Source organism: Microcaecilia unicolor, chromosome 2, assembly GCF_901765095.1.
Source record: "Microcaecilia unicolor chromosome 2, aMicUni1.1, whole genome shotgun sequence".
In the NCBI taxonomy this organism is placed as follows: Eukaryota; Metazoa; Chordata; class Amphibia; order Gymnophiona; family Siphonopidae; genus Microcaecilia; species Microcaecilia unicolor.
The window spans coordinates 174574348-174597920 of record NC_044032.1 but is presented as its reverse complement, the minus strand read 5'-3'; the positions used below and the strand labels follow the sequence as shown (position 1 = coordinate 174597920).

Below are 23573 nucleotides of genomic sequence, written 5' to 3'. Positions count from 1 at the left end.
AATTTCCAAAGAAATTCCTCCATAAGAAAATCGTTATGGGATCTTAGAATACACAAGCTTTAGCACAGCATAATTGGTTGTAATAAGTGCTCCTGGTTTCAATCAACACCATGCTGCAAAGAAGTTAGTTATTTTTTTTATTTGCACTTAAAAATTATGACAATGTCCATAAACCATATGTGTGTATGAGAAAATTCCTATGAGTTCCCTCTGATTTATCATAAGCCCGAAATGCTTGTACTACTGTGGCACAAAAATACTTCTGTACATTTAAGAAAACTTAGAATGTAAGCCGTCCAGATCAGTGATGATCCCAGGTAAGCTGTCACCTGGGGTGGATCCCCGATGCGTGCTCCCTCCCCCCCTGGGTGCACGCCGCTGGAGGGGTGCACAGAGCAGCAGCAGCGCGCCTGTCGGCTCCACTAGCTCCCTGCTCCCTCTACCCAGGAACAGGAAGTAAACTGTTCCGGGGCAGAGACAGCAGGGAACCAGCGGAGCCGACAGGCGTGCGGCTGCTCTCTGCACCTTTCCAGCGGCGTGCACCTGGGGCGGACCGCCCCCACCGCCCCACCCTTGGTATGCCGCTGGTCCAGATAGTACCTACTGTATGGCGGGATAGAACATTTTGAATATACTTGAAATTTTAAACTTGATTAAGAAAACCTAGCCACTTAAATCCAAGCCATAATAAGGTTGTTGTTAACCGCCATTTCACATGCCCAACTCAGCACCAAGTTGCGAAAGTCCTTCATCGGGGTCTAATGCAACTACTGTTTCAACACAATTGCATTCAGTCCACTAATCCAGCTAGCATTCGCCTTTCACACTGAGCTGCGTGGCGTAGAATCAACACTCATGTGGGCAATGTAAAATAGTGTCAACCTCATGGACATCAGCTTCAAAATAACTTTACTGAATGAACACACAAAAAAACAGAATCCATTTATCATATAGAAATGATCATATGTTACCATATGGGATTATAAATTAAGGTATCTTAAATGAATGTGTGAATGTCTTAATTTATCTCCACAGAAGCTCGTTTTAATCCCATATGATTTCATACAATCATATCTGTCTCTAAATATGCTGAGGGAATTCCATTTATTTTTATTTTTTTGTTTGTTTTTTTGCTCACTCAAACTTATTTTGAAGATTGAGATTGAAACTATTTTATGCTATCTGCAGAAGTTCAGTATGAAAGGTGAATGGCAGGTGGAATAGTGGACTGCATGGATTTTTGCCACACCTGGCCCTGATGGACTTTGAAAACCAGTACCGAGTTGGGCACGAGGAATAGCAGTGTGTAACAACCGTTTTATGGTTTGGATTGAAATGGCTAAGTATCCAGTTTCATTACCAAGGGCCCTATTCACTAAGCGACACTGTAGGTGCGCTAAATTTTATTTTTAACGCACGCTAAAATTACAAGCGCTAATGCTAAAGACACCCATAGGAATAATATTCATAAGTATTACTGTGCCCTGACTGCATAAGTATTTTGGGAGTTGTGACATACAGAGGACATGTCTAGGATTTTCTGTGCACATATATGCTTTATGGATATTGTCATAATTTTTAAGTGCATATTAGAAAATAATGAATTTCTTTGCAACATGGGACTGATGACTGGAACCAGGAGCACTTATCACATGCATTATTCTCTACAAACGCTTGTGTGTTAAGATGATCCTATAATAATTTTCTTATGAAGGGATTTGTTTTTTTCTTTTCCCTTCCTTTGGTTGCGGCTTTTGATGTTACTGGTTTATTCTAAAATTAGCATAGTTATAGACCAAATCATGTAAAAACTACAAACTCTCTTTCATTCTTTTAATTTTTCTTCTTTAGCTGGAAATGATAAACTGAGTATAAACAGTATAGAGCACTGGTGAACACTTCTACCCAGGGCTTTTTTTGAGGGGGTACTTGGGGGTAACTGAGGACCGGCACCTTTTCCATTGTCTGTTAAAATTGACCCATGGTCTCCAAGTTTTAATGAAAGAGCTCAGGCTCTACACATCAATTCTGCCTTGTCATAGATTCTGTTGCATGAGGCTTGGCTATTGTGGGATGGGTCCCTCAGTGATTACCCCACCCCTGAAGGGTGGCCTGGCATTTGAGTACCGGCACCTTTTTTGCTAGAAAAAACGCACTGCTTCTACCTTTCTTCCTTACACGGCCAACAGCTCAATCCTATTATTACCTGATAATGTTGAACTACCCTTATGTTCAAAACATGCAGAAAATTTCCTACTACTACCAAGTTTCTACTTAACCAACTTATATGGGGCTCACTAACTAGATTGTGAGGAAAATGGTTGGACACCCTTACTGGTAAGGGCCAAGATCTTGCCTTCAGAAAATTTACCTTTATATATTGTCATTATCAACTTTGTTCATATATACCAATGAGGACAATCTTCAAAGCCACTTATTCGTTTCACCCAGCTCATAGATTTTCAGAAGATTCACAGGGCCTGGATCTGACTCAGTCAAAATTCCATCCCAGTTACAGTATGAAGGCTCTGCTGGTATCTGTGTTAGATGTGCAACTGCTGATAGATCATGACAGGTTAAGGTTCTGATTCTCCTTGATCTATTTGCAGCTAGAGCTATATCGAATAGCATATTTAACTATTCAGCCTAGGGACAGACCCAGTACCAATACTTGAAAGAATGAATGAAAATGAATAATGAAAAATATTATTCAGCAGAATAAAAATACAAATAATGGGCATTGATCTTTAACATAACAAATAATAAATGAAGCAAAGTGAAACCAGTGATCAAGTGTATTTTAGTAGAATTTAGCACAGTAAACACAGGATTATTCATATTCTAATTTAAATTACTATTTGGTACACCCTATTTGCAGCACTCGATACAGTAGATCATGGTGTATCTTGAGAATACTGTAGATGAATCTAATCAATTTCTTTAATGGGGTGGCCTGAGAGTTGGATCAAAGCAAGCACTAGATAGAGGGTACCTGGATTTCAGCAAGGTCTTTGACATAGGTGACTTCTAAACAAACTGAATGCCCTTGGAATGAGCCCTTAAAGTGAATAACTACATTATAAAATGGGTGAAAGTGATAAATGGAATTTGCTCTGAGGAAAGGGGCATTACCGTGGTCTGTCGAGCAGGAACTGTCTCTTCATGCTCAAGTGTACAGCGCTGCGTACGTCTAGTAGCGCTATAGAAATGATAAGTAGTAGTAGTTGTATGCCATGGGGACTGATCAGGTTCTTCTCAATATTTCCATAAGCAATATTGCAGAATGTCTATTATGAATGGTATACCTATTTTGCAGATGATGTCAAAATCTGCAGCATGCTAGAAATCATGGCAAGTGTGGAAAATATGAGGCGTGATCTTACAAAGCTTAAAGAATGGTCCAGATTTTGATAGCTTACTGATAAAAAAAAAAAAGTGAGTGGTCATACCTTTGGGTTGCACAAATTGAAGCGAGCACTATAGCATGGCAGCAGGAGAATATTTGGACCTAGTGGTTAGGGTGGTGGACTTTGGTCCTGGGGAACTGAGTTCAATTTTCACTTCAGGCACAGGCAGCTCCCTGTGACTCTGGGCAAGTCACTTAACCCTCCATTGCCCCATGTAAGCCGCATTGAGTCTGCCATGAGTAGGAAAGCACGGGGTACAAATGTAACAAAAAAAATAGTCAGCAGAAGAACGGAAATACTACTACTTCTCCCCTGCCAACTTGAAATAATTTGAACTATTTTATCTAAAGGAATGGGCAAAACTGCACCATCTGGCCGTGCAAAACCGGTAGAGATTTATCCTACATGACTTATGGCTGTTACAGCTGCATTAAGGGCTTCTACCAAGCACTGAGTCACAGGACATGAAGCTTATGCATTCATTTTTTATTTCTTTACTTTTTAAATATTTCTATACTTTTTTTTCACATTGAAAGTGTAGAGTATGTTATATAGATCAGTAGAGAAAACTCCTACCTTAATATATTCTGAACTGATTGCTTTAGACTTTAGACAGCAGAATGTGAAAAATACACAAGGGCACGAAGAGTTTTACGACATTCTAAGCCTCTGGAAGGCCTCATTTAGACCAATGTATACAATTCTGGAAAATGCACCTTCAAAATGATGTAAACTGGATGCAGTTGGTTCAGACAAATAAGTCAATGATCTTCATCATAAAGCACATGAGGACAGACCTAAAGATTTAAATATGGTTACTCTGGAAGAAAACAATGCTATTTACAAGTATAAATGTACAGGAGGCAGTTTTTTTTTTTTTATTATGAGTGGTTTTATTGTAACCTGCCTAGTTAACAGAGTGGGCTAGAAATTAGTAAAATAAATAAAGGAGGCCCTGGAATGAGGTATTTTGGGAGGAGAATGAAAAAGTATAGACAAAGGACTAATCAGAAGAAACATTTATTTACAGAAAGGGTGGTGGATACATGGAACAGCTCCCAGTGGAGGCACAGGGGCTCATTTTCAAAGCACTTAGACTTACAATATTCCATAGGTTAATAAGTAACTTTGTAAGTCTAAGTGCTTTAAAAATAAGCCAGTGTGGCAACAAGAATTCAGGAAGTGAGAGGAAGGGATTGAAGAGCAGAGCAGGTGGTGTAGATGTGCATATTGTACCTACCATCTTCTGTGTTTAAGAACGGTTATTGCTACTCGGTGATCACAGTATGGCCTTCAGGAATTCCACAGAGGACTCTATTGCCCATAATCATTCCGAATATGTACATTCTCTCCCAAGAGACAGTGATGAGGAACATGGCAGAGCAGGTATATATCTAAAGTGGACAACATTCAAATCCTGTTACCTTGGGAGGGTTCTTGGAAGAGATCACTGGGGGAAGCAGACATCCTTGATGAGCATTAATTGAAAATTAAAACAGACATTCCATAAACAGGAGCCTCACCCTGGCCATAGGATTTTTCTGTTGTGTCACTAGGAGATTCTTCAGTTTGGCTATCATCAGAAGTGGAAAACATAGGTATTATCTTGGATTCTAAATTGATTTTAGAAACCCAAGTAAAAGCAGTGATGAAACATTTCTCACTAATTTTTCACCTAGACAACCTTAGAACAGTTATGTAATCAACTTTATAACCAAGTAGGCTGCAGATGCTATAGAATGCAAAGTAATGGAAAAGAGTTGCTTCAATGTTCAAATGGTGATGTATCAAACACTGAATAAATAAACTTTCTCTTTATATGCAATTGTATTGCACATGCAGTTTAAAATCTTATAATCGAGCACTGGAAGGATATGGCCCTACATATTTAGGAGATAAGATCTCAGGCTATGTGTCCACAAGATTGCTGCAATTCAGGCAAGTTTGCAATCTGGGTATATCTGCTGTTAAAACACTAATCAATCCGTAAAGAGAAACCAATCCCACAAAAAATAGGACTAGTAATTCAATACTCAAAATCAAATTTTTTTACAGTAATAAGAAATTTTTCATAATAAAATGTTTATATATATATATAACAAGAGGGGATTCAGTATAGGCTGCACCTACAGCAGAGCTCACTTTTCCATGAACCAAGCTGAAAAATAGCTCACCTGACTGCTCTATACATCACCATTCCCCCTTAAGTGACAAACATGCCCAACCATGACTTCTTTTGATATATTTTCAAATCTACAAATTGTACTACTGTCCATAAGATACAAAGACGCTGTCAACAGCGTCTGAACTTCACCAACCACAAAGCAATATAGATTGTAAACAGTTTCAGAATAGCACAACAAAGTTCTATGGCAGAATTGAACTACTTATCTGCAATACTCCAGACGTCTCTTTGGCCCTCCTAAGTAAAAAAAAAAAAAGTTTCACTGCCCCTGAGGAAGAGTGCCAGGGGGGGGGGGGGGGGGAAGGAAAGAGAGATAGGGACAGTGTGTACCAGAAGGGGAGGAAAGATGAGTAGGAAGGGCCAGAAGTAGAAAGAAGGAAGGAAGCTGGTGTGGAGGAGGGATGAGGGAATTCTGAAGAGCTAGGGAGGAAGGAAGTATGTGGAAAGGTGAGGAATGAGCGGTGTGGGCAGAAGGGGGGGCAGCAAATTGAAGAGTGTAAGTGGGATAAAGAGAAACATAAAGAGAGGTGAAAACAAAAGAAATGGAGGGAAGGGAGAAATCTAATCAGTGCCCATCTGAAGAGAGGGAGGAAAATTCTCCATCTGCCACTAATACACTCCCCATCCCTTGCCCCTCTCACCAAAATAGGCAAACTACACCCATGGAGCAGGGGCAGAAGAAAATGTGCATTAATGAATATTCAACTATTTAATGTGTAAGTAGTGTTGTTGACTGTTTGACTATGAGTTGTTTTTTTTAATTGTGCTCCACCGAGGATATATAGATCATGTAAATAATAAATACTACAAATAAATAAATAAATTTTGGAGATTGTTGTCTGCCTACTTCAGTGTTTGCCAATAGGTAGTTGATCTTTTTAAGTAGCATCTCCCTGATGAAGCTCCAATACAAAACAAGAGCTGTACAGGTTTGTCAGCTGCTAGAGCCCTTATTGAAACAACGCAGCCATGTGTTTCAATGACTTTAAGAAAAAAGTTTACTATACTCTAAGGAAACTTGGGGGGTCTTTTACAAAGGCGTGATAGCATTTTTAGTGCATGCTAAACACTAGAGACACTTACAGAAATATATGGACATCTCTAGCATTTAGCGCACTCTTATTTTTAGCATGTCCTAAAAATGCTAGTTCGCCTTTGTAAAAGGACCCCTTAGAGCTATTAAGAAAATTTTTGAAACCGATACTTTCACACCATTTGTCCAAGTGCTAGCCAGATTTGATTATTGTACTTTAGTACTAACTGTTTGCTCTATGGAATTATTAGTGGAGGAGTGGCCTAATGGTTAGGGCAACGGGCTTTGATCCTGGCAACCTGGGTTCAATTCCCACTGCAGCTTGTTGTGACCTTGGGCAAGTCACTTTACCCTCCATTGCCCCAGCTACAAAGCTCAGGATTGTGAGCCCTCTAGGGACAGAGAAAGGAAGCACTGCATACATCTAGTAGTGCTATAGAAATGATTAGTAGTAGATCAATTGCAAATAATGCAAAATATGGCAGTTAGATTAATCTACAGCCTCACGCATTAATATTTTTTCACTGAATCATATCTAAAATTGCATTGGCAATTAAAGAACATATTAAATTTAAAGTATGTATGATGATCTTTAAGATTTTGTCAGGTATAGCTCCTTTGTATATGATGGATCTAGTAGCCTTCCTTTACAGATCTCAGACACAAAATCAATTTCTTTTACGATTTCCCACTGCTGCTGCTTTAAAATCGATTAGACATTTCTCTGTTTCACTACCTCTAGTTTTACGATGTTGTTTAAAAAGAACCTGAAAACATTTTTGTTTCCGCTAACCAAGTCTTAGGTTTTAATTGTAATTCCCAGAGGACTGATCTGGTTTTTCTTGGCTTTGTAACCCGCCTTGAACTGATAAAAGATATGGCAGGCTATAAGATGGGTTATCACATAACATAACATAAGAAATACAAGAGAGGAAAAATACGATTAACTTTGAAAGGAAAATATTCATACAAACAGAGCCAAGATCCCACGGAGAAAGCAAAAAAAGTCTAATTTGTATCATAAACAACTTCTATATTGGAAATAAAACTGTTCTCATAACATTGATAAGACCATCACAGACTAAACAGGTAAACTGCTTGTCCAAATTATGTATATAATCATTGCACATAAGTGAAACCCATTTGTGAAAACAAAAACTTTTTTTCAAAAATATATTAAAAAATGCACTTATCTTAGTATTAAGTTGACTGAAATAAGCTTATTAGCTGGGTCTTCCTTACATGGGTCCTGACATGGACTCTATTTCACGGCAAGCTGTTTCAAGGAACCCAACACAAAATAAGTTTGAACTGCTTGGCGTCACTAAGGGGTCCTTTTTACTAAGCTGAAGTGAAAGGGGCCTGCGCTAGAGTCAGCGTGTGCTTTTGACGTGCGCTGAGGCCCACTTTTACTGCAGCGGGTAAGAGGCTGTCTTTTTCAGAAGAAAAGAAATGGTCAACACTTACCGCGTGGCCATTTCTGGGGAAGTCCTTACCGCCACCCACTGAGATGGTGGTAAGCAAGCGGCACTGCCCGATTACCGCTGGTTAAGTTCCGATGCTACTAAAATAGGGGGTGTATATTAGTAACGTCAGAAATGGTGCATGCCAGGGGTGGGAACTACCGCTGGGCTTCTGTGGTAGCCCAGCAGTAGTTCCGGATTGGTATATGGTAACCCCGCGGTGCGCTGCTGCTTAATATAAGGGCCCCTAAATTCTCACATTCAGACTTTCATACAAAATTTTAAAGAAACAACCTATTTAAATGAAGTATTTGCTTGGAATTTTAAATATTCCTACATTAAAGACCTATTTTGGAGAGCTGGTAGTTAACAGTGCAGTTGATGTTAAGAAAATGTTTCTATAGACAAGATCATTTTTTTTTCATACCAACTTGTTTGGAACTTATGTATATGCAAAACTATTTTCTCTAGAAATTCTTGTTGAAGTTCTTTTCTGCTTGACGAATACAACCTAGGAAGCATTTCTCGCACTCGGGTATGAACACTTTTTCCTTTGAGTACAGGGGTTTCCTTGTTACAAGGTTTTTATTTATCTGATCACATACATTTAGTAAATCCTGAATTTGCTAATGCTATTAGGGCCAGTAAGTACCCAACATGTGGACTTGCTCTACAAGATGCTTTCTATCCAGATTGTAATGAAATTTTATTAGTCTCAGATGTCGGGAGAATGTTGATAAAGCTGCCTAGCAAATTTACTCCATTCCCCTCCTCCTCTTCTTCCTAATCCCATCAGCCCCTTGAGATTTCAGTGGATACATTTGCTTGGAAATTTCATCATGTTTATTGATAGAACATTTGCACTGAATTTACTCTCAAACATTTTATTACCGGGTGGTGTGCTACTAGAAAAATAGGGTATCCAATGTGTAAAATCAATATCATCTTTTTACATGGTGCATTAAACCATAAGAGAAGAGTCTTAGGAAGTGTCTTTTTAGCTCTTACGCTGACTCCCTTTTATGTCTAATCTGTAAATAGATAAAACATCAACCCTGTAGTCTTCAATACACTCTCATAAACAGAGCAGTAACAACTCCCTAATCCAATCAACTCTAAATTCAATAGAGTTATCCAATAATCATTTAAAATAACAAATAACTTGGACACTTTTCATGAGAGATACATTTCAACAACCTACCAAATAGAAGTGTCCAGCTGTTTACTAATGCAAAAATAATAATGCTTCATGCTGTACCAAATCAAACCTACGCCTATGTTTACTAAGCTGCGCTATGGGTGCGCTAGCGTTTTTAACATGCGTACATGGTTTATGTGTGTTAAACACTAATGCGCCCATAGAAATGTATAGGCACGTTGGCATTTAACACGCCTTAAATTTACAGGTGCGTTAAAAAAGCTAACACACCTTAGTAAACATACCCCTAAGACTCATAACATAATATCTACTTATTTTTAAAATTAGGATTTCCATTAATGACTTCCCACATTCTTGTAGAAAGTATTTGTATTCTATTCAAATATTTCCAAATGAAGATCTTTCAAGCATGGATTTCCATAACTATATGTTTCTGTATGTTACAAGACTTGCTAAACCTGCCCCTCAAAGGAAGCATCAAAGCAATTTACACTAAGCCAATCAATTGTTGATAAGCTGGGTGACGAGTGTAAAGATCCTTCAGATCTAGGAAACAACCAGTACTATTAATGGAAGGACAGAACCTAAGGAGACTGTTCTGAATTTATCCTTCTTGAGAAATCTGTTTAGACCCCAATTACCAAATAGGATGGGGACCTTCAAACATCTTAGGAAAGAAGTAGTATTTGGAATAAAAGCCTAATTTGTTTTTCCTTCTGGAATTTGCTCTACCGTTCATAATGGTAGAAAACAGAAACTCTTCAGAAACCTTTCAAATGTCTGTTAGGTGGTTCAGGCGAACATGCAGCAAATTGAACCTGTAACCATGAAATATAATTTTTAAACATTATTTGTTGGTTATTTGAGGATATGTCACAGTCATAGCCTCAAATGCAAGCAAAAACTGTCCCAAGTTTTGTCTACATCAAGCCACAAGTTGTTTTAAAGAATTCCTTTAGGAGGGCATCTTTACTTCCACAACAGTGTGTGACCAACCATAACATAGTAACATAACATAGTAGATGACGGCAGAAAAGGACCTGCATGGTCCATCTAGTCTGCCCAACAAGATAAACTCATATGTGCTACTTCTTGTGTATACCTTACCTTGATTTGTATCTGCCATTTTCAGGACACAAACTGTAGAAGTCTTGCCCAGAACTAGCCCCACCACCCAAACACCAGCCCCGCCTGCCAATCTCGGCTAAGCTTCTGAGGATCCATTCCTTCTGCACAGGATTCCTTTATGTTTATCCCATGCATGCTTGCTACCGTTTTCATCTCCACCACCTCCCGCGGGAGGGCATTCCAAGTATCTACCACTCTCTCCGTGAAAAAATACTTCCTGACATTTTTCTTGAGTCTGCCCCCCTTCAGGACATGATATGAGAGTCACTGACGGCCTGCACTTGATGGCCTACATTGAATTGAGCATGCACGAAAGTGCCGGCCTCAGAGGCTAGAAAATCCTGCAGCAGTGGTTCCCAAACCTAGTCCTGGAGGCACCTCAGCCAGTCAGGATTTCAGGATATCCACAGTGGATATTCATGAGAGTGATTTGCATGTACTGCCTCCACTGACTGCAAATCTCTCTCATGAATATTCATTGTGGATATCTTGAAAACCTGACTGGCAGGGGTGCCTCCAGGACCAGGTTTGGGAACCACTGCCCTGCAGCATGGGTACGGACTCCGGTAGTTAATCTCTTCAGCTGGCAGGGCTTGAGCATCTCTGCCAGCAAAGTTATGATTCAGCAGGGGGGCAGTGGGGGGAGGGGGAACTGTTTTGCCCCCCCTAAACCAGCCTTTGAACCCCACCAAAAAATCAAGGCCTGGCTATGCCCCAGGTGTGCACAAATATTTGGCTGGTGCATTCTTCTTCGGAGGAAGTATTGTCTTCTGTACAGCAGATACTGAGATCTATGAGACGCTGTAGGCTGTTCACCAGAGGCTATATACAGCGTCTATAAATTGACACAATGATCTTTTGACTTTTTCTCTAAATAAGTTATCTCTAGTACATAAAGCATCTTAGGGCTTTGTGGAAGCCATACTGCAATTACTAATTACTACTGTTGCTATTCTGGAAGATTTATTATAAGCATTATATCTCGATCTCTTGAAGTGCTCTCTTCTGTCTTCTATCTGCTGTGGTAAGTGTAAGAACTGGTATAAAGCTGAAAGTACTTCATTACCATTTGTGTCTTTTCTATCAAGGAACGTAGATATTGACTCATGTGCTGCTGCTGCTGAGCAGCAGCAGGTCTAGAGTTTAACATAGCTCTTTTCTCCCTACAGAATCTAGGGGAAAGTGATGTATTTGATGTGTTTTTTAAGCTCTAAGCTCTCTTTAAAGCTGACTCTACAAATACAGATTGATGAGTTAGTTGTATTTTGTGGTTACCAAACAGTGTTTGCAGAAAACGTTGGCCCTAGTCCGTGGGAAAACCCCACATAAGGGCATGCTAAGGCCAGAAAATGGCTGATTTTCTATATTTCAATTAGTGGCCATGTGCTATTTTAAAAATAGCAAACTATCACTTACCAACATCTATGTTGTAGGCAGTAAGGGCTTCCACAGTAATCCTGTGCTAATCAGCATGAAGTAATGTGGATGTGCTAACAGATTACTGCTGGAATGCCTACCTACCACCAGACATGTCCCCCCCTGTGAACTGAGCATGCGCAGGAGAGCCAGCAATAGCGTCCGAAGTGCGCCTGATGACTGAAGTGCTTGCTGCTTTTTCAGACAGTTGGGACTGTGCAGGAAACGTCTTCCTTGCCAGCAAAGGTAATATTTTAAGGTGGTAATGGTGGTGGTGGTTGGGGGGGGGGGGGGGAAGAGAACATTGGGCCCCCTCAGTCTACATCTGGGAACCCCCCCAAAAAGTGAGCTTCTGGTTATGCCCTTGGCCAAAACAGGGCCATGTTGGGTTTTAGTAAGAACTGGATGACTCAAGGGAATTGTAATTGTTGGAGAGTCATTTATCTCTTGCTCACCAGTTTAAATTCTTCTCAGGTGAATTGCAGACATAGTCTATGTAAAAAGCATTGGTGGTCTCAGCTCAGTTCTAGAAGCCATAGACAATGCGCTAACATTGCAGCCCAAGTCTGTTTCCTAAAAATCTCTGATTTCTGCTGCAAATCTTGTCATAAGTTTATGAAAAGGTTATGAAGAAAGAAATTCTTAGAACCATCACCCTCTCCTTCAAGTATAAACACTAATCAAACATATTTGTTCAAGAAACATGCTCTATTCTGTTCCTCTTCTTTGCTAACAAGGTTCTATCTTTTAATTCTTACTATTCCCCCTTTGTTCTGTTTTTTTTTGGGGGGGGTCTGTTTTGTTTTCACTTCTATATACATTTTTAAACAATTTTGGGGCTCATTTTCAAAGCACATAGACTTGCAAAGTTACACAGTCACCTATGGAACTTTCTAAGTCTAAGTGCTTTGAAAATGAGCCCCATAGTAACCTATGTAACTTGGTAAGTCTATGTGGTTTGAAAATGAGCCTCTATCGCCTTTCTTTACTGGGCAACATATTCCCATGTTTGAGGTTGTGGCTGCTAATTATCCTTCTCTAGTTTCAGCATTTCAAAAAAACATGACTACATCCTATGGAACAAGTTTTTAATTGTTTACATGTATAATATGATACTTTGGACTGAAATTCACACCCTTTTTCGCTCATTAAAATATTAAACTCACCTCATTACAACATTCTCTGACGTATCCTCAGAGTCATTAGATATTTAAAGTATCCATACTTCTCCTTCTTAAGCAAATGTACAATATCACTTACAGCAAAAGCATCCCAGGAGAAATACCCAAGGATCACCTCATATTACTAATCCTCTCTGTAGACCTAGAGTCAACACAAGAGACGCTTTCTCCCTTTTACTTACTTCCTTTCATAATCTTCCACTCATCAGCAACAGAAACATTTTGTTCAGGGGTAGAAATTAAGCCCATGTCTCCTCATCAGTTTGTGTGTAGATTATAGGTTAAGAATAGGCAGAAATTCTAGACTATTAATGCAATTTTAGAAAACAAGAAAAAAAAAAAAGAGTAATTATGAAAGAAAATCTGTGTTTCATTTATTCCTATCTTAAGCCATCAGGCCTCCAACTAAAAGGAAACCAATCTGGGTATTTAAAATGAATTTGATTTCATAATTTAGTTCTAATTTGTTTCTCAATCAACTATTTTTTTTTAAAGTTTGGTCCCTGTAATGCATCCGTGTGAATTGCAAAGGATTTACTTCATGTACAGACTTATGCAAGGGATTTTACAAATCTCTGCCATTCAGATGTTTAAAGCAGTCAACAATAAAATGTCACAAAGCAACTGGAAACATATTGAGTTCATTTTAATTAAATTTATAAATTTATTTCTTATATACCATCTGTAAGACAAAGCTATTGAAGTGGTAACCCTTTAGGTGCAGTAGGTATTTTTCTGGCGAGCTCACAATCTGAGGCAATGGAGAGTTATGGGGTCTTTTTACAAAGCTGCAGCAAAAGGGGGGCTGTGCTGGCGTCGGCGCGCATTTTTGACTTGTGTCAAGGCCCCCTTTTACCGCAGCGGGTAAAAGGCATGTCTTTGGTTTTTTTTTTCAAGAAATGGCCATGCGGCAATTGAAGCACTTGCCCCGCGATCATTTCAGGGGAGAACTTACCACCACCCATTGAGGTGGCAATAATGGTTCCCATACTAACCCCGCGGTAACTGGGCAGTGTGCGGCACTGCCTGATTACTGCCAGGTACACACACTGACGCTACAAAACTTGAAATATTTTTGCAGTGACGGAAATGGTGCACGCTAGGGAAGGGAACTACTGCCGGGCTGCTGCAGCAGCCCGGAAGTACTTCCCTTTTAACGAACAGTAAGCCCGCGTTGGGCTTACCTTCACTTCATAAAAGGGCCTCCAAGTGACTTGCCCAAGGTCATAAGGAATTGGGCTCTTCTGGTTCTCAGCCTGCTGCTAAAAACATCAGGCTACTCCTCCACTTTTCTATATCTAAGGTTGCTGGGCTTACAGCATAAAAGATGCATGTAATTCAGGAGTTGGGTAAATATATATGAAGATGCATATAGGGGGTGGGGGCATACAGAGTTTACAGAAATTGATGAAAAGTGCAGGGCAGGATGTAGAAAGGGAGTGATAATTGCAGGACTGTGGTGAGTGGGAGAAAAAGACAGGATAATATAAGAATAGTTAAGTCCATTCACTCTGTAGTGAGCCATGAATCCATTGTCCCTATTCAGCCCTAGGGTAATGGTTTTATGCTTTTTGGTGAATTACAATTCAGCAGTTTCACACTAGAGTATCCCTTTGAATTTTCTTTAAGGTCAAAGAATGTGTCCTGGAAGGTTGAAATCTTCTCTTACTGGTTTTCGAATGTTGTCAGTTCTCATGTCAGATTTGCATTCATGCAGTGCTTTTAAGGATTGATCTGTTTGTCTATACAGACAGCAGAGGGACACTGATGGCAGATGATGGCATATATAACATTGGAGGAAGAGCAGGTAAATGAGCCCTGGATGTTGCAGTTGATGTTGTTGGGTCTTGTGATAGTGTTATCTGGGTGAATATGGGGACAGAGTTGGCATCTGGGTTTCTGGCAGGGTCTAGCTGATGAATATCTATTTGAAGTTTAGAGGCTGTCGGTACAACACGATAAGAGTGTCACCCAATGGCTATGAGAGGGTGGCATCATTGGTCAGGATAGGTTATACATCCTTGATGGTTTGTTTTAGCGATTTCAGCAGGGGGGGGCTTTAGGTGACAGCTAGGGGTGTTTGGTTATTTTCCTCTTTGGGATGGTCCTGGATATTTGTTTGGCTCTGTTATCTGTTTTCTCACTTCACTGGATGGACATTATTTATTTTTTTTCAGAACAAGATGACTGGGATGCTCTCCTGGAGGAGGTGGTACACACACAAAGACTAATAGAATAAAAAAAAATGGAATCCAAATTATGGAGTCACTTAGAGGCATATTTTCAAAGCACTTAGCCTTACTAAGTTCCATAGGTTACTCTGGAACTTTGTAAGGCTAAGTGCTTTGAAAATACGCCTCTTAGGGAATCTCCATTGTCCCCAGTTTTGTTTAATGTGTTCATGAGTTCTCTGGGGTCATTTTTAGAAGCTTCACAGTATAATGTTTCATTTTATGCAGACGATATCTTTATTCTGATTCCACTAGTACCAAGTTATGATGTTGGTTATAAACTAATTCTGGAGTGTAAAGGAAAAAAAATCATTCTGGGCCTCTATGAATCTGTTAAAACTAATGCTAGAGACACTCATAGGAATATAATGGGCGTCTTCATCCTTAGCATGAGCTAATCTTTAGCGTGGGCTAAAAAGTTAGCGCACCTACAGCGTGGCTTAGTAAACAGGGCCCAGAGTTTTCTGACTGCGGATGGAAATACCAACTCGCTCAAACCCCCAGAACCCAAACCAAATATTGATTTAAACATCAAACAAAAAATTTAAAATGAATAAGATTTTGTATCGTCAACCAATGAAAAATGCGTAATACTGGGGAAACACTTCCATAATGGCCAATACCACTTTATTTTGCATCAGTTGTAATCATGTTTACAAGAAATCTGGGAGTAGAGCAAATTGCAGTAGTCCAGTTGAGGTAGTAAAACTGCCTGTGCAATAGTTCTAAATCTTCTTTCATTAATAAAGATCTTACAGCTTGTTAATTGTCGAAGCTTGGAAAAAAAAAACTTTTACTGAGCGCACTTATGTTTTTCATATGACAATCAAAGCGAGAATCATCTTCAAATTATGTACCTTTATCTTTCAAATACTAAATGGCACAGCTCTAGACTATATGGTACCACTAATAAACTTACCTCAAAGAAACACTAAATATGAGGCATCTCCGAAATTGCAAAAAAGTGATCTACAAAACTGTCCACTCTGCAGACTTCACTTAAACTAGGAACCAAATGGTGGAACTCCTTCCACCCAAAATAAGAAATATATACTAGATTCCGCAAAATCCTCAAATCGTTCCTATTCAAACAAACCCTCACAAAGAACGACCATATCTCACACAATTATTACCTGAATTGGTTATTACTCTATTTACCATTAACTTTCTCTTTGCTTCATGTACAATTTCTTAATCATAATAGATTTTCTAAATGCTAAACATCCATAGCTATCCCAGTATGATATTGTATTGTAAAACTGGATTCTTACAACAAATTACTTTCTTATGCATTATTCTTTGTTATGTATCATATACTGTTTGTTGTAAGTCACATTGAATTCAAACTTGTTTGGGATAATGTGGGATATAAATGTCATAAATAAATAAAATGTACAATCTAAAATTACAACTAGCACTCTTGAATGATCTTCAATTCTCAAATCTACCCCTGAAGTGTAATTGTTGTACTTGGAAGTTTATCTATATCTCCAAACCAAAGAATTTTGGTTTTTTTTTTGTTTATTTAACTTCAAAAGATGGCTAACAGCCCAAATACCTATTAAAGAAATATAATATCTAATAGAGTTTAAAGTTTTATCAAAATTCTGTAAAGCAGTGGCCAGAAGAAAAATATCATCCGCATAAGATAGAATAGAAATATCATCATCTGAAAAGCAGTTGCCCAATGAACTCAAAAACATATTAAACAGGGAGTGGGGAGAGTGGAGAGCCCTGTGGAACTCCACAACCAGGGTTCCAGCAAAGAGATCTACCACGCCTCCCCTTAACACTGTATAAGACCTGTTCTTCAAAAATTGCTCAAACCATCCCAACACTGTACCGGAAGTACCTAACTCATTTAATTTAAAAAGAAGCATTGAATAATCGACAGCATCAAATGCTGCCAATATATCAAACTGAAACAAAAAAAAGCCTGTTTTCCAGCATCAAGAATATATCTTATTTTTGTAGTAAGGACAAACAGCTGTGGCAAAAGGGGTCTCGGTACGAGTCTACAACACGCGGCAATGCCAGCACCAGCCCCCTTTTGCCGCAGCTTGGTAAAAGGGGCCCTAAATGTTTACCCCTCCAAGGAATGCTTGCCACAGGATGATAATTCTCAACTTTAGTCAAATCTCCACTAGAGGGCTTTGGCAAAGGAGTTGAAATAATTTCAGATAGTGATTAAGCAAAATGGTCTTCTGTCAACAACATATTGACAAAATCTGTCAAACATTGAAGAATAAAAACATAAAACAAGATCACAATAAAACTTAACATTACTTAGAACTTGACTGTTACTTACACAATCCAAGCAATGGCACAGAGAGAGTCCAAAATGCAGAACAAAGTCCAAATAACAAGAAAAGCACCAAGAGCCTTCAAAATCAGGACACAATTCCTTTAATCTTGGTATTCAAACATCAATCTTCCATAAAAGGAACAACAAGATGGACATACATCTAGTATACAACTTTTCTTTGACAATCTAACAACTTATGGCCCCGAATCTGTAGTTACTTTCTCAAAATTTTCCCACTTCTTATCTACTGGTATATTAACTATCTGAGCCTCCTCTTCTATATTCTGTTTTAAATTTACCAGTTGGCTGAACTTAACCTTCTTAAATGACTGCCTGATTTTATTTACTTTCTCCTGAACGAATGTTGCCAAGTTGTCAGCAGTAAGTTGAGAAAATTCAGAGTTCATAAGTATAGAATCAGTGTTAGTTACTCAAACATTTGAAATAAAATCTTAGAATTCCCAGCCCTCCCAATTTCTTGGCTATAAAAAGCCTTCTTGGTTCCAAGAGTATACAGTTTATATTTGCGTACCTCCTCCCTCCATAATGCATAAGATGCATTATCACCCTTTTTCTTCCAAATCCTCTCCAAATGCTTTTAAAGAAGATGCACCAAACACAAAGATGTCTAAAATATGGAGATTTTTGAACTTTTTCTGGTTCAAAAATTACCTTGTTTGGTAATGGATTTTTTGACAGTTTTTGCAAAACATCCCAAATCAGATTTGGACATCATATCAAAATGCCCCTCCATGTTACTATAAAACAAAATTTTAAAAACTCTTCTTTTATTTACTGAATAGCACATTTATAGGCATACATTGCCATTCAATGGTATTATTAGTCAAACTTAAACACAGTGTTCCAGGACACTCTATACTGCTTAGTCCAAGATTATGTTATTAAAGGCCTACAGTCTTTACAGATGGCAATACCTATGTCATACATCAGTCCCCTCCTACACCACCCTCAAAATGTCATGTATGAAGGACCAGTCATCTTTAACACTACATAACACCGTATATAGTGTTAAAGATCCAGTATTTAAAAAACAAAAAAAATCAACCATCTCTGCATTTCTTTCTTCCTACCTCTGATTTTCAATATTTATCAGCACTATTTCTAAATTTTGCTCAATTCCTCAAGCCTTTCTTCGGGACTGCTCTGTGTCCAGAGAGCATAAAAGGCTTCATTATTTTACTGCTTTTCCCTGTTCTATGTATCTATGTGAAATACAATAAGTTGACCTACCTGTTGTAGTTTTATCATAATCTTTACCAGTATTCTAGAAAGTCTGTAACTTTAGGAAGAAATGCATTAAGCCTCTATACTATCCACAATATCGGGCCAGTACATTTCTTATCAATGACACTGAGGGGTCCTTTTACGGTAAAGTCTCACGCGGTAACTGCGCGGTAATGACCTACGTGTGGTAAATGCCACTTGGCACATATCCGATACGCACGGCAGAAAATAAAACATTTTTTGGGGGGGACATGCACCAAAAGTGAAATTACTGAAAGAGCCACACGGTAGCCGTGCAGTAACTCCATTTTGGCGCACATTGGGCTCGCAAACACGCTTATGCAGCTTAGTAAAAGGGCCCCTTAGCTTGGCTGGGTTGAGGTAGGCCCTCTTAAGCATTCTGTATTGTTGCTCCTAATCTTTTATTCACAAAGTTTAACCTGTTTTTTTTTAATTCTGTGATTCTTCAGGTAGACAATGTTGGAGATCTCTATCTCCACACATCACCACATTTAACTTCTGTTAACCCTTTCTCCTTCTCGATCTATCTGCTGCTTTTCACACTGTTGATCACTGCCCACTCCTTGATACGTTGTCCTCACTTGGATTTCAGGGTTCTGTTCTCTCCTGGTTTTCTTTTTCTCTCTCCCATCGTACTTTTAGTGTATACTCTGGCGGATCCGCCTCCACTTCTATCCCACTATCAATTGGTGTACCTCAAGGATCTGTCCTAGAACTTCTGCTTTTCTCCATCTATATTTCTTTCCTTGGTACTCTGATCTCATCCAATGGTTTTCAGTATCACCTTTATGCTGAGGACTCCCAGCTCTACCTCTCCACACCAGAAATTTCAGCAGGAATCCAGGCCAAAGTATCAGTCTGCCTGTCTGACATTGCTGCCTGGATTTTATTTATTTATTTGTAGCATTTGTATCCCACATTTTCCCACCTATTTGCAGGCTCAATGTGGCTTAGATTTGCCGTAATGGCGGGTGCCATTTCCGGGTAACAGAATTATAAAGGCATTGCATTAAGGTGCATACATACATGGAAAAGGAGAATACGTTATAGTATTGTATATTGTTCATGAGTAATAGATTGGATTGTAACATATATTAAGTCATCTACTATAGAAAGATCATATTCGACTTAAGGATTAGATTGGTGGTGCTTGTTCGTTACTATCAGAGAGGTTAGTCAGTCAGGCAATTGATATGTCTTCCCGCCATCTGAAACTAAACATGACCAAGACTGAGCTTCTTATTTTTCCCTCTAAACCAACTTCTCCTCTTCCCCCATTCTCTATCTCTGTGGATAACACTCTCATCCTCACTCTCATCCTCCCTGTCTCCTCAGCTCATAACCTTTGGGTCACCTTCGACTCCCCTCTCTCCTTCTCTGCACATATTCAACAGACTGCTAAAACCTGTCGTTTCTTTCTCTATAACAACACCAAAATTCGTCCTTTCCTTTCTGAGTACACTACCAGAACCCTTATACACACTCTTATCACCTCTCGCTTAGACTATTGCAACTTGCTTCACACAGGTCTCCCACTAAGCCATCTCTCTCCTCCCTTTAATCTGTTCAAAATTCTGCTGCACAACTTATATTCCACCAGTGTCACTATGCTCATATTAGCCCTCTCCTCAAGTCACTTCATTGGCACCCTATCCATTTCCGCATACAATTCAAACTCCTCTTATTGACTTACAAGCGCTTTCACTCTGCAGCTCCTCGGTACCTCTCAACTCTTATCTTTCCCTGCACTCCTTCCTGGGAACTCCATTCACTGGGTAAATCTCTCTTATCTGCACCCTTCTCCTCCACTGCTAACTACAGACTTCATTCCTTTTATCTTGCTGCACCATATACCTGGAATAGACTTCATGTGCCGGTACGTCAAGGTCCATCTCTGTCCGTCTTCAAGTCTAGGCTAGAAGCCCACCTTTTTGATGCTGCTTTTAACTCCTAACCCTTACTCACTTGTTCAGTACCCATTTTTTATCATTCCCACCTTAGTGGAGGAGTAGCCTAGTGGTTAGTGCAGTGGACTTTGATCCTGGGGAACTGAGTTTGATTCCCACTGTAGCTTCTTGTGACTCTGGGCAAGTCACTTAACCCTCCATTGCCCCTGGTACAAAATAAGTACCTGAATATAAGTAAACCGCTTTGAATGTAGTTGCAAAAACCTCAGAAAGGCGGTATATCAAGTCCCATTTCCCTGTCCCTTCTCCCTAATTTGTCCTCTTTTTCTGTCCTAATTAGATTGTAAGCTCTGTACAGCAGGGACTGTCTCTTCATGTCTAGTGTACAGTGTTGCATACGTCTAGTAGAGCTATAGAAATGATGTGGTAGTGGTAGTAGTAGTAAAATCGAAGCCCTTCTACTAAAGAGTACTAAGCAGTTAACATGTGAATTAGCATGTGGTAACTGTTATCATGATGCCAGGACAGTTAGTGTGTGCTAATTCCTATGCTAACTGCATAGTCTCTTATGTGGTGGGAAATGGGTGCACAGAACTTTGCTGCACTTTAGTAAAAGAGCCTCTAGGTATATTAAATTGTTCCTTCATTCTTCAGCCATGTTCAAAAGAGTCCAGCTTCGACAAAGTTATTAGACTGCATTTTCTAATTATGGAGCCCTTTTACTAAGCTGCAGCAAAAAGTTGCCTGCGGAAGTGCGAGTGTTAAGCGCTTCGCCATAGAAAACAGAAAATATTTTTTACCATGTGTTTCTGGCACACAACAAATTTGGAATTATCACCTAAGGCACACGGTAGTCAGGTGGTAATGCTGATTTGGCATGTGCTGGATGTGCATAGGCCCTTATGCGCCTTTGTAAAAGGGACCCTTGACCATATATTGAGAGCCATAGAACATTCTAGTACTGATAACACTGGTGACATATGCTTGGAGTTTTTCTCTCTCACAAACAGCACTATTTAGTAGCTATTTCATAACAGTACATTTTCCTGATCTAAGGAAACTCTAAGAGTATCTACCCTTACAGCAACCTAATATTCCTTTGGTTTCACACGTCATCTAATGCTGAGTTAATGTTAGGATTTTCTTATTGCGCCATAATGTTAAATACCTGTAGAAATCTAGGAAACCAATTCCACCATACTCCATGAATCTGTGTGAGGGTGTCAGGCTAACATTAACATCAGCATATCAGTTCTTATATAACTGTAGCAAACCAAAAAGGCACAACATGGTTTACAACCAGGGCCGCCGAGAGACTAGGCTGGGCCTGGGGCAAGGCCGCCCCACCTCCAACCCCCACCGCTGCCGCCCCGTCGCTCCCCCACCGCTGCAGTCCGCGGTCTCACCTGTCTGCCTCAAGGCTCCGGGCCCCCTGCATTCAAAGCGGCACTCGCAGATTGCCTCTCTTCTGGCCTTCCCTCCCTGTGTCCTGCCCTCGTCTGATGTAACTTCTGGTTTCTCCGAGGGCGGGACACAGGGAGGGAAGGCCCGAAGGGAGGCGATATGCGACTGCCGCTACGAATGCAGGGGGCCCGGAGCCGAGGAGGCAAGCAGGTGAGACCGGGGACTGCAGCGCCGGCGGCCTGACCCCGAATTTTGCCCCCCCGCCCCCCCTCTTGGCGTCCCACTTTACAACAGCATTAACAAGACAAAAATGAGTAACAATTAAAAATATATATAACCCAGCAATACAATCTAAATGCTAAGAATGATCTAACAATAATACAAATCAAGAATAACACTTAGTAAAAATAAAAAAAAATAAAAAAAAACATGATTTAAGCAATTTTCAGAACCACAGATAGTTTCAATCCAAATAGAAGTAGGCAATCTAATTCTTGGTTGTCTACGTATCCAAAAGAAATCTATTACCCGTCTCTGTACAGAGTTAAAAAAAATAAATTTAAGAGTCGCAAATAAAAAAAAATGACCAATTTATCACCACTATAAAAGTAGATGAATAAATTTTCACAAATGTATGGCTTTTTTAGATTTTGCTGGCATACTTGCTGGTTGGATTGTGAAAGTAAAACAGTCAATGGTGTAAATTCTAAGTAATGTTAAGTTTTGTTGTGATCTTGTTTTATGTTTTTATTGATTATGGGTATTCTATTTTATAAACCTAGAATTGTCAGATGGTGCGGGTTATAACTATTTTAAATAAATAAATAAATAAAAATAATACCACAATGCCACATTTTATACTGTAAAAGTTTACAATACTATAGTATTCTGTCACAAACTGTACGTTCTCATCTTCACATTGAGTCAATTCCAAATAACCCCAAGTCCCAACTAATTAAAAAAAAATACTACTACCTCTTTTATGCCTACTTGTACTGCTAAAGTAACTGTCTATTTGGTTTCGGCCAGATCAACGCTATTTATTGTATCTCTTCTTTGATCTTCATATAAAATATGCCATAAATGTATTTGCACAGTTGTTACACTGTGTCACTTTGATATTAACCCATCCCAGAACTTAATATCTTGTAGGTTGCTGCGGTGGTAACTCATCACTGTTCAAACTTTTAGGAGCTTAATGAACAATTAAAAAGAGAAATACATGAGGAAAATGTAGCTACAGTAACACCATCACAAAAAAAACCAAAACACCTCATCAAAACCTCTGGGAGATTTCTAATCTTCTCAGAGCTAAATTTTGCATAGGAAGTGATAAATGAACTAAAAGTAATTTACTATAAAAAATTAGAACAGCCCCTTTGTGCATTTCCTTGGGTGATGTCAGAGACAAATAGTGTAAAAATCATTTAAGCCTGTCTCTGTCATCTTCATTAACTGAAGGAGAAGAATGAGTTGAAACATATGAGA

At 39.2% G+C, this 23573-nt stretch overlaps 1 protein-coding gene across 1 annotated transcript in view; it reads right to left on the bottom strand.

Moving 5' to 3' along the window:
* Positions 1-23573, bottom strand: part of COMMD10 (COMM domain containing 10) — a 340599-nt gene that overhangs the window by 20807 nt on the left and 296219 nt on the right. The gene's annotated exons all lie outside the window — the stretch shown is intronic.